This window comes from Arachis hypogaea, chromosome 19 (genome assembly GCF_003086295.3).
Source record: "Arachis hypogaea cultivar Tifrunner chromosome 19, arahy.Tifrunner.gnm2.J5K5, whole genome shotgun sequence".
Classification (NCBI taxonomy): Eukaryota; Viridiplantae; Streptophyta; class Magnoliopsida; order Fabales; family Fabaceae; genus Arachis; species Arachis hypogaea.
In genome coordinates, this window is record NC_092054.1 from 66433118 (window position 1) to 66443641 (window position 10524).

The window sequence follows — 10524 nt, forward strand, 5'->3', positions numbered from 1 at the left end:
ATAGCAGAAGAAAAATCACACCCTGGAGGAGCATCTGCCTGGCATTCAACGCCAGAACAGAGCATGGTTCTGGCGCTGAACGCCCAAAATGGGCAGCATTCTGGCGCTGAACGCCCAGAACAAGCATGGTTCTGGCATTCAACGCCAGAAATGGCAACAAATGGGCGTTGAACGCCCAAAATGGGCACCAACCTGGCGCTGAACACCCAGAGTTGTGTGCAAAGGCATTTTACATGCCTAATGGCTGCAGGGATGTAAATCCTTGACACCTCAGGATCTGTGGACCCCACAGGATCATCTCAGGATCTGTGGACCCCACAGGATCCCCACCTACCTCCACTCACTTCTTCTCACCACTCTCTTTCACACAACCCCATAAACACTCTTCCCCAAAAACCCGTCACCAAACACCTCAATCTCTCTTCCCCATCACCTCTTCACCACTCACATCCATCCACTCTTCCCCATAAACCTACCTCATAAACTCCACCTACCTTCAAAATTCAAAACCAATTTCCCACCCAAACCCACCCATATGGCCGAAACACTTCCCACTCTCCCTCTCCTCCATTTCTTCTTCTTCTTCATCTATTCTCTCTTTTATTGCTCGAGGGTGAGCAACATTCTAAGTTTGATGTGGTAAAAGCATAAGCTTTTTGTTTTTCTATTACCATTGATGGCACCTAAGACCGGAGAATCCTCTAGAAAGGGGAAAGGGAAGACAAAAGCTTCCACATCCGAGTCATGGGAGATGGAAAGGTTCATCTCCAAAGCCCATCAAGACCACTTCTATGATGTTATGGCCAAGAAGAAGGTGATCCCTGAGGTCCCTTTCAAACTCAAAAGAAATGAGTATCCGGAGATCCGACATGAAATTCAAAGAAGAGGTTGGGAAGTTCTAACAAATCCCATCCAACAAGTCGGCATCCTAATGGTTCAAGAGTTCTGTGCTAATGCATGGATCACCAAGAACCATGATCAAAGTAAGAACCCGGATCCAAAGAACTATGTTACAATGGTTCGGGGGAAATACTTGGATTTTAGTCCGGAAAATGTGAGGTTGGCGTTCAACTTGCCAAACATGGAAGATAACGCACGCCCCTACACAAGGAGAGTCAACTTTGATCGAAGGTTGGACCAAGTCCTTATGGACATATGTGTAGAAGGAGCTCAATGGAAGATTGAATCCAAAGGCAAGCCGGTTCAACTAAGAAGATTGGACCTCAAGCCTGTAGCTAGAGGATGGTTGGAGTTCATTCAATGCTCAATCATTCCCACTAGCAACCGGTCTGAAGTCACTATAGACCGGGCCATCATGATCCATAGCATCATGATTGGAGAAGAGGTGGAAGTTCATGAGATTATACCTCAAGAACTCTACAAGGTGGCTGACAAGTCCTCCACTATGGCAAGGTTAGCCTTTCCTCACCTCATTTGCCACCTATGCAATTCGGCTGGGATTGACATAGAGGGAGATATCCTCATCAAAGAGGACAAGCCCATCACTAAGAAAAAGATGGAGCAAGCAAGAGAGCCCATTCATGGAGCTCAAGAGGCGTATGAAGCTCATCACCATGAGATCCCAGAGATGCCTCAAATGCACTTTCCTCCAAAAAACTATTGGGAGCAAAACAACACCTCCCTAGGAGAATTGAGTTCCAATATGGGACAACTAAGGGTGGAACATCAAGAGCACTCCATCATGCTTCATGAAATAAGAGAAGATCAAAAAGCAATGAGGGAGGAGCAACAAAGACAAGGAAGAGACATAGAAGAGCTCAAGGACATCATTGGTTCCTCAAGAAGGAAACGCCACCATCACTAAGGTGGATTCATTCCTTGTTCTTATTTCTTCTGTTTTTCGTTTTCTATGTTATGTGCTTATCTATGTTTGTGTCTTCATTACATGATCATTAGTAGTAGTAACTATGTCTTAAAGTTATGAATGTCCTATGAATCCATCACCTCTCTTAAATGAAAAATGTTTTAATTCAAAAGAACAAGAAGTACATGAGTTTCGAATTTATCCTTGAACTTAATTTAATTATATTGATGTGGTGACAATGCTTCTTATTTTCTGAATGTATGCTTGAACAGTGCATATGTCTTTTGAAGTTGTTGTTTAAGAATGTTAAATATGTTGGCTCTTGAAAGAATGATGACTAGGAGACATGTTATTTGATAATCTGAAAAATCATAAAAATGATTCTTGAAGCAAGAAAAAGCAGCAAAGAACAAAGCTTGCAGAAAAAAAAAGGCGAAATATATATATATATATATATATAGAAAGAAAAAGCAAGCAGAAAAAGCCAAAAGCTCTTAAAACCAAGAGGCAAGAGCAAAAAGCCAATAACCCTTAAAACCAAAAGGCAAGGGTAAATAAAAAGGATCCCAAGGCTTTGAGCATCAGTGGATAGGAGGGCCAAAAGGAATAAAATCCTGGCCTAAGCGGCTGAACCAAGCTGTCCCTAACCATGTGCTTGTGGCGTGTAGGTGTCAAGTGAAAACTTGAGACTGAGCGGTTAAAGTCAAGGTCCAAAGAAAAAAAAGAGTGTGCTTAAGAACCCTGAACACCTCTAATTGGGGACTTTAGCAAAGCTGAGTCATAATCTGAAAAGGTTCACCCAATTATGTGTCTGTGGCATTTATGTATCCGGTGGTAATACTGGAAAACAAAGTGCTTAGGGCCACGGCCAAGACTCATAAAGAAGCTGTGTTCAAGAATCATCATACTGAACTAGGAGAATCAATAACACCATCTGAACTCTGAGTTCCTATAGATGCCAATCATTCTGAACCTCAATGGATAAAGTGAGATGCCAAAACTATTCAAGAGGCAAAAAGCTATAAGTCCCGCTCATTTAATTGGAGCTATGTTTCATTGATAGTTTGGAATTTATAGTATATTCTCTTCTTTTTATCCTATTTGATTTTCAGTTGCTTTGGGACAAGCAACAATTTAAGTTTGGTGTTGTGATGAGCGGATAATTTATACGCTTTTTGGCATTGTTTTTAGTATGTTTTTAGTAGGATCTAGTTACTTTTAGGGATGTTTTCATTAGTTTTTATGTTAAATTCACATTTCTGGACTTTACTATGAGTTTGTGTGTTTTTCTGTGATTTCAGGTATTTTCTGGCTGAATTTGAGGGACTTGAGCAGAAATCAGATTCAGAGGTTGAAGAAGGACTGCTGATGCTGTTGGATTCTAACCTCCCTGCACTCAAAGTGGATTTTCTGGAGCTACATAACTCGAAACGGCGCGCTTTCAATTGTGTTGGAAAGTAGACATCCAGGGCTTTCCAGCAATATATAATAGTCCATATTTTGGCCAAGAATAGACGACGCAAAGTGGCGTTCAATGCCAGCTTTCTGCCCAAACCTAGCGTCCAGCGCCAGAAAAGGAGCCAAAACCAGAGTTGAACGCCCAAACTGGCACAAAAGCTGGCGTTCAACTCCAAGAAGGACCTCTACACGTGCAACACTCAAGCTCAGCCCAAGCACACACCAAGTGGGCCCCGGAAGTGGATTTATGCATCAATTACTTACTTCTGTAAACCCTAGTAGCTAGTTTATTATAAATAGGACCTTTTACTATTGTATTAGACATCTTTGATCAGTTGTATGCTATCTTAGATCACGTTTGAGGGCTGGCCTCTCGGCCATGCCTGGACTTTCACTTATGTAATTTTAACGGTAGAGTTTCTACACTCCATAGATTAAGGTGTGGAGCTCTGCTGTTCCTCAAAGATTAATGCAAAGTACTACTGTTTTCTATTCAATTCATCTTGTTTCGCTTCTAAGATATTCATTCGTACTTCAATCTGAATGTGATGAACGTGACAATCATCATCATTCCCTATGAACACGTGCCTGACAACCACTTCCGTTCTACCTTCGACTGAATGAAGTATCTCTTAGATCTCTTAATCAGAATCTTCGTGGTGTAAGCTAGAATGATGGCGGCATTCAAGAGAATCCGGAAAGTCTAAACCTTGTCTGTGGTATTCCGAGTAGGATTCAATGATTGAATGACTGTGACGAGCTCCAAACTCGCGATTGCTGGGCGTTAGTGACAGACGCAAAAGGATAGTAAATCCTATTCCAGCATGATCGAGAACCGACAGATGAATAGCCGTGCCGTGACAGGGTGCGTTGACCATTTTCACTGAGAGGATAAGATGAAGCCATTGACAAGGGTGATGCCTCCAGATGATTAGCCGTGCCGTGACAGGGCATTTGGATCATTTTCCCGAGAGAAGACCGAAAGTAGCCATTGACAATGGTGATGTATCACATAAAGCCAGCCATCGAATGGAGTAAGATTGATTGGATGAAGATAGCAGGAAAGCAGAGGTTCAGAGGAACGAAAAGCATCTCCATTCGCTCATCTGAAATTGCTGCCAATGATTTAGATAAGTACCTCTATCCCTATTCTATTATTTATTTTCGAAAACCCATTACTATTTTATATCCACCTGACTGAGATTTGCAAGGTGACCATAGCTTGCTTCATACCAATAATCTCCGTGGGATTCGACCCTTACTCACGTAAGGTATTACTTGGACGACCCAGTGCACTTGCTGGTTAGTTATGCGAAGTTGTGAAGATATGTTTAGACCATGGTTCTGTGCATCCGTTTTTGGTGCCATTGCCAGGGAATCAATTTCGAACAACAATTCACAACCTGAGTAGCAATTTCGCATACCAAAGTGCTGATAATAACTCCCTCAAGAAGGCTTCTCAACCTACCTCTGTAGGAAATGAACCTGCAGAAACTAAGGTTGAAGAATATAAAGCCAAAATGCCTTATCCTCAGAAACTCTGCCAAGCGGAACAGGATAAACAATTTGCCCGCTTTGTAGACTATCTCAGGACTCTTGAAATAAAGATTCCGTTTGCAGAGACACTTGAGAAAATTCCTTCTTATGCTAAGTTCATGAAAGAGATCTTAAGTCATAAGAAGGATTGGAGAGAAACAGAAAAAGTTTTTCTCACTGAAGAATGCAGTACAGTCATTCTAACAAGCTTACCAGAAAAGCTTAAGGATCCCGGAAGCTTTATGATACCATGCACATTAGAGGGTACTTGTACCAAGACAGCTCTATGTGACCTTTGGGCAAGTATCAATCTAATCCCTGCATCCACTATCAGAAAGCTTGGCTTGACCGAAGAGGTCAAACCAACCTGGATATGTCTTTAACTTGCTGATGGCTCCATTAACTATCCATCAGGCATAATTGAGGACATGATTGTCAAGGTTGGGCCATTTGCCTTTTCCATTGACTTTGTAGTGCTGGAAATGGAGGAGCACAAGAGTGCAACTCTCATTCTAGGAAGACCTTTACTTGTAACTGGACGAACCCTCATTGATGTCCAAAAAGGGGAAGTGACCTTAAGAGTCAATGAGGATGAGTTCAAGCTGAATGCTTTTGAGGCAATGAAGCATCCAGACACATCAAAAGACCGCATGAGTTTTGATGTTATTGACTCCCTGATAGAGGAGATCAACATGGTTGAGAGTCTCAAATTAGAGCTAGAAGACATCTTTAAAGATGTGCAACCTGATCTGGAGGAATTAGAGGAAATAATAGAGCCTTTGAAAATTTCTCAGGAAGAGGAGAAACCTCCTACACCGAGCTCAAACCACTACCACCATCCCTGAAATATACATTTCTGGGAGAAGGTGACACTTTTTCGGTGATCATAAGCTCTGCTTTAAATCCAAAGGAAGAGAAAGCACTACTTCAAGTGCTAAGGACACACAAGACAGCTCTTGGGTGGTCCACAAGTGAACTTAAGGGCATCAGCCCAGCAAGATGCATGCACAAGAACCTATTGGAGGACGATGCTAAGCCAGTGGTTCAACCACAAAGGCGGCTAAATCTAGCCATGAAAGAGGTGGTGGAAAAAGAGGTCACCAAGTTACCGGAGGCTGGGATTATTTATCCTATTTCTGATAGCCCCTGGGTGAGCCCTGTCCAAGTTGTCCCCAAGAAGGGAGGCATGACAGTGGTTCATAATGAAAAGAATGAATTGGTTCCTACAAGAACAGTTACAGGGTGGCGTATGTGTATTGATTACAGAGGGCTAAATACAGCCACCAGGAAGGATCACTTTCCTTTACCGTTCATAGACCAGATGCTAGAGAGACTAGCAGGTCATGAATATTACTACTTTTTGGATGGCTATTCAGGTTACAACCAAATTGTAATTGATCCTCAGGACCAAGAGAAAACAGCAATCACATGGCCCTCTAGAGTGTTTGCCTACAGAAGGATGCCTTTTGGTCTGTGCAATGCACCTACAACCTTTCAGAGGTACATGCTCTCTATCTTCTTTGATATGGTAGAGAAATTTCTGGAAGTCTTCATGGATGACTTTTCAGTATTTGGAGACTCATTCTGCTCCTACCTTGACCATTTAGCATTTGTTCTGAAAAGATGCCAAGAGACCAACCTAGTCTTAAACTGGGAAAAATGTCACTTTATGGTGACTGAAGGAATTGTCCTTGGGCATAAAATTTCAAACAAGGGAATAGAGGTGGATCAAGCTAAAGTGGAAGTAATTGAAAAATTACCACCACCTGCCAATGTTAAGGCAATCAGAAGCTTTCTGGGGCATGCAGGATTCTGTAGGAGGTTTATAAAGGATTTTTCAAAAATTGCAAAACCTCTGAGCAATCTGCTAGCTACTGACATGCCATTTGTGTTTGACACAGAGTGTCTGCAAGCGTTTGAAACTCTGAAAGCTAAGCTGGTCACAGCACCAGTTATTTCTGCACTAGACTGGACATTACCATTCGAGCTAATGTGTGATGCCAGTGACCATGCCATTGGTGCAGTACTGGGACAGAGGCATAACAAACTTCTACATGTCATTTATTATGCTAGCCGTGTTTTAAATGATGCACAGAAAAATTACACAACCACAAAAAAAGAGCTGCTTGCAGTGGTTTATGCCATTGACAAATTTAGATCATACTTAGTAGGATCAAAAGTGATTGTGTACACTGACCATGCTGCTCTTAAATATCTACTTACAAAGCAGCATTCAAAACCCAGGCTCATAAGATGGGTGTTGCTTCTGCAAGAGTTTGATATAGAAATAAGAGACAGAAAAGGGACAAAGAACTAAGTGGCTGATCATCTGTCCCGGATAGAACCAGTAGAAGGGGCGTCCTCCCCCTCTATTGAGATCTCTGAAACCTTTCCGGATGAGCAATTGTTTGCCATTTAGGAAACAACATGGTTTGTAGACAATGCAAACTATAAAGCTGTAAGATTCATACCCAAAGAGTACAGCAGGCAGCAAATAAAAAAATTAATTACTGATGCAAAGTACTACATGTGGGATGAACCATATCTCTTTAAGAGATGTGCAGACGGAATAATCCGTAGGTGTGTGCCCAAGGAAGAGGCACAGAAGATCTTATGGCATTGCCATGGATTACAATATGGAGGCCATTTCGGAGGTGAGCGAACAGCCACCAAGGTTCTCCAATGTGGCTTCTACTGGCCTACTCTCTATAGAGACTCCTGAGAGTTCGTACGTAACTGTGACAGATGCCAGAGAGCTGGTAATTTGCCTCATGGTTACACCATGCCTCAACAAGGGATCTTAGAGATTGAGTTGTTTGATGTATGGGGTATTGACTTCATGGGGCCTTTCCCACCATCATACTCAAACACGTATATTATGGTGGCAGTAGACTATGTATCTAAATGGGTAGAGGCAATTGCAACACCCACTAACGATACTAAGACATTGCTGAAGTTCCTCTAAAATATATATCTTCAGCAGGTTTGGTGTCCCTAGAGTATTAATCAGTGATGGGGGCACTCACTTCTGCAATAAACAGCTTTACTCTGCTATGGTCTGATATGGAATTAGCCACAAAGTAGCAACCCCATATCATCCACAGACAAATGAGCGAGCTGAAGTCTCTAATAGAGAACTAAAAAGAATCCTGGAACGGACTGTAATTACCCGTAGAAGGGATTGGGCAAGAAGTCTGGATGATGCTCTGTGGGCATACCGAATAGCATTCAAGACTCCCATAGGGACCTCTCTATACCATCTTGTGTATGGGAAAGTGTGCCATTTGCTAGTGGAATTGGAACACAAGGCCTACTGGTTAACCAGATTCCTAAATCTTGATGCCAAGTTAGCAGGAGAGAAAAGATTGCTCCAGTTGAATGAGCTAGAGGAATTCAGACTCAATGCTTTTGAAAATGCAAAAATTTACAAGGAGAAAGCAAAAAGGTGGCATGACAAGAAACTGTCACCCAGAGTCTTTGAGCTAGGACAGAAAGTTCTGCTGTTTAACTCTAGGCTCAGATTGTTCCCCGGGAAACTAAAATCTCGTTGGAAGGGACCATATGTGATTACGAGTGTGTCACCGTATGGGTATGTAGAGCTTCAAGATATTGACTCTAATAAGAAGTTCATTGTTAATGGACAGAGAATCAAGCATTATCTTGAAGGCAATATTGAGCAAGAATGCTCAAAGCTGAGGCTAGATTAAAAGCTCAGCAAGGTCCAGCTAAAGACAATAAAGAAGCACTTGCTGGGAAGCAACCCAGCCATTAGCAAAGATTGTTTGTTATTTAAATAATAATTATACGAGTTTAATATAAATAATCTTCAAGGTAAAGTATCAATTGCATAAGTTCACAGAGCTACAGAAGGATTCAGAGCACAAAACAGGGAAAAGGAGCTCACTGGCAAGAAAATACCAGTAAGAGGTATATTTGGGCGTTAAATGCCCAAAAGAAGCTTGACGAACTGATTTCCTATCGGTAAAGAAATTCACAAATATAATCGCGTTGTATGTATAGCTTCTAGACTGATAGAAAATCCTTTCGTACAAAGTTTTGGTTGTCACAAGTAACAAACCCAATAAAATTTATAAACCGAGCGTCTTCTCAAGAAATTTCAGGGAAGTATGAATTATTATTGGTTATGAAAAACAGTGTTTTTGGGTTTCAAAAGGTTTGAACAAGGGAAATAAATTGTAGGAACTAATAAATTAATAACAAATAAAACTCTTGGCAAGGTACAAAAATTTGGAAGTCCTATCCTAGTTATCCTTATCGATGGTGATGAGAATTGAGTTTTAATCCCACTTACTTAACCTTTACTAAAGCAAAGGATAGTCAAGTGGACTAATTAGTTTGATCTTCAAGTCCTAGCCAATTGTTAAGAGAGGACTATAGCCAATTAGTTTGATCTTCAAGTCCTAGCCAATTGCTAGAATTTTTGAATTTTGAAATTTGAAATTTGAATTTTAAATATTGAAATTTGAAATTTGATTTTCTAATAAGATAAGGCTTTGAAAAAGATATGATTTTTGAAAAATATTTGAATTTTGAAATTTAAAACTAAGATAAGATAAGATAAAAATTTTAAAATAGAAATCTGAATTTTTTTTATGCAAATTTCAAAAATTCAATTAAAATAAAGAGGAAAGATATTTTTGAATTAAATGAGGAATGAGAAAAACAATAAAATGACACCAAACTTAAAATTTTTAGATCAAAACGAAGAGAACAACTAAGAACAACTTGAAGGTCAAGATGAACACGAAGAACAAATTTTGAAAAAACTTTAATAACTAAATAAAAACCAATAACCTCTTAATTTATGAAAAAGCAAAAATAAAAACAAAAATAAAAACAAATAAACAAGCAAAAAGCAAATATTTACAATACCAATAATAAGGCACACGTTTGCAATTCCCCCGTAACGGCGCCATTTTGACGAACTGATTTCCTATCGGTAAAGAAATTCACAAATATAATCGCGTTGTAAGTATAGCTTCTAGACCGACAGAAAATCCTTTGGTACAAAAGTTTTGGTTCTCACAAGTAACAAACCCAATAAAATTTATAAACCGAAGTATTCAAACCTCGGGTCGTCTTCTCAAGGAATTGCAGGGAAGTATGAATTATTATTGGCTATGAAAAACAGTGTTTTTGGGTTTCAAAAGGTTTGAACAAGGGAAATAAATTGCAGGAATTAATAAATTAATAACTAATAAAACTCTTGGCAAGGTACGAAAATTTGGAAGTCCTATCCTAGTTATCCTTATCGATGGTGATGAGAATTGAGTTTTAATCCTACTTAGTTAACCTTTACTAAAGCAAAGGAAAGTCAAGTGGACTAATTTGTTTGATCTTCAAGTCCTAGCCAATTCTTAAGAGAGGACTATAGTTATCGGAATTCAATTCAATTAGCAAAAATAACAATTATCAATCACGATGAGTTTGATAACTCAAGAGTCTCCAATTAATCAATTTAAGCCAAGAATATAAAAAGCTAAATAAGAATCATAAATCTGAAATACCTCAATTTATATTAAATAAAGAAAATCCTAACATGAATGGTTCGTAAGCCGATTTGGCAACATAAGTAATTAACAAATAAAAGCATTAAAGTATTTGAAAGTAGAAGAGAAATATAAAGTAAAAGGAATATTGAACCTGTGACTGAAGATGAATTAAACTAAACTAATAGAAATCCT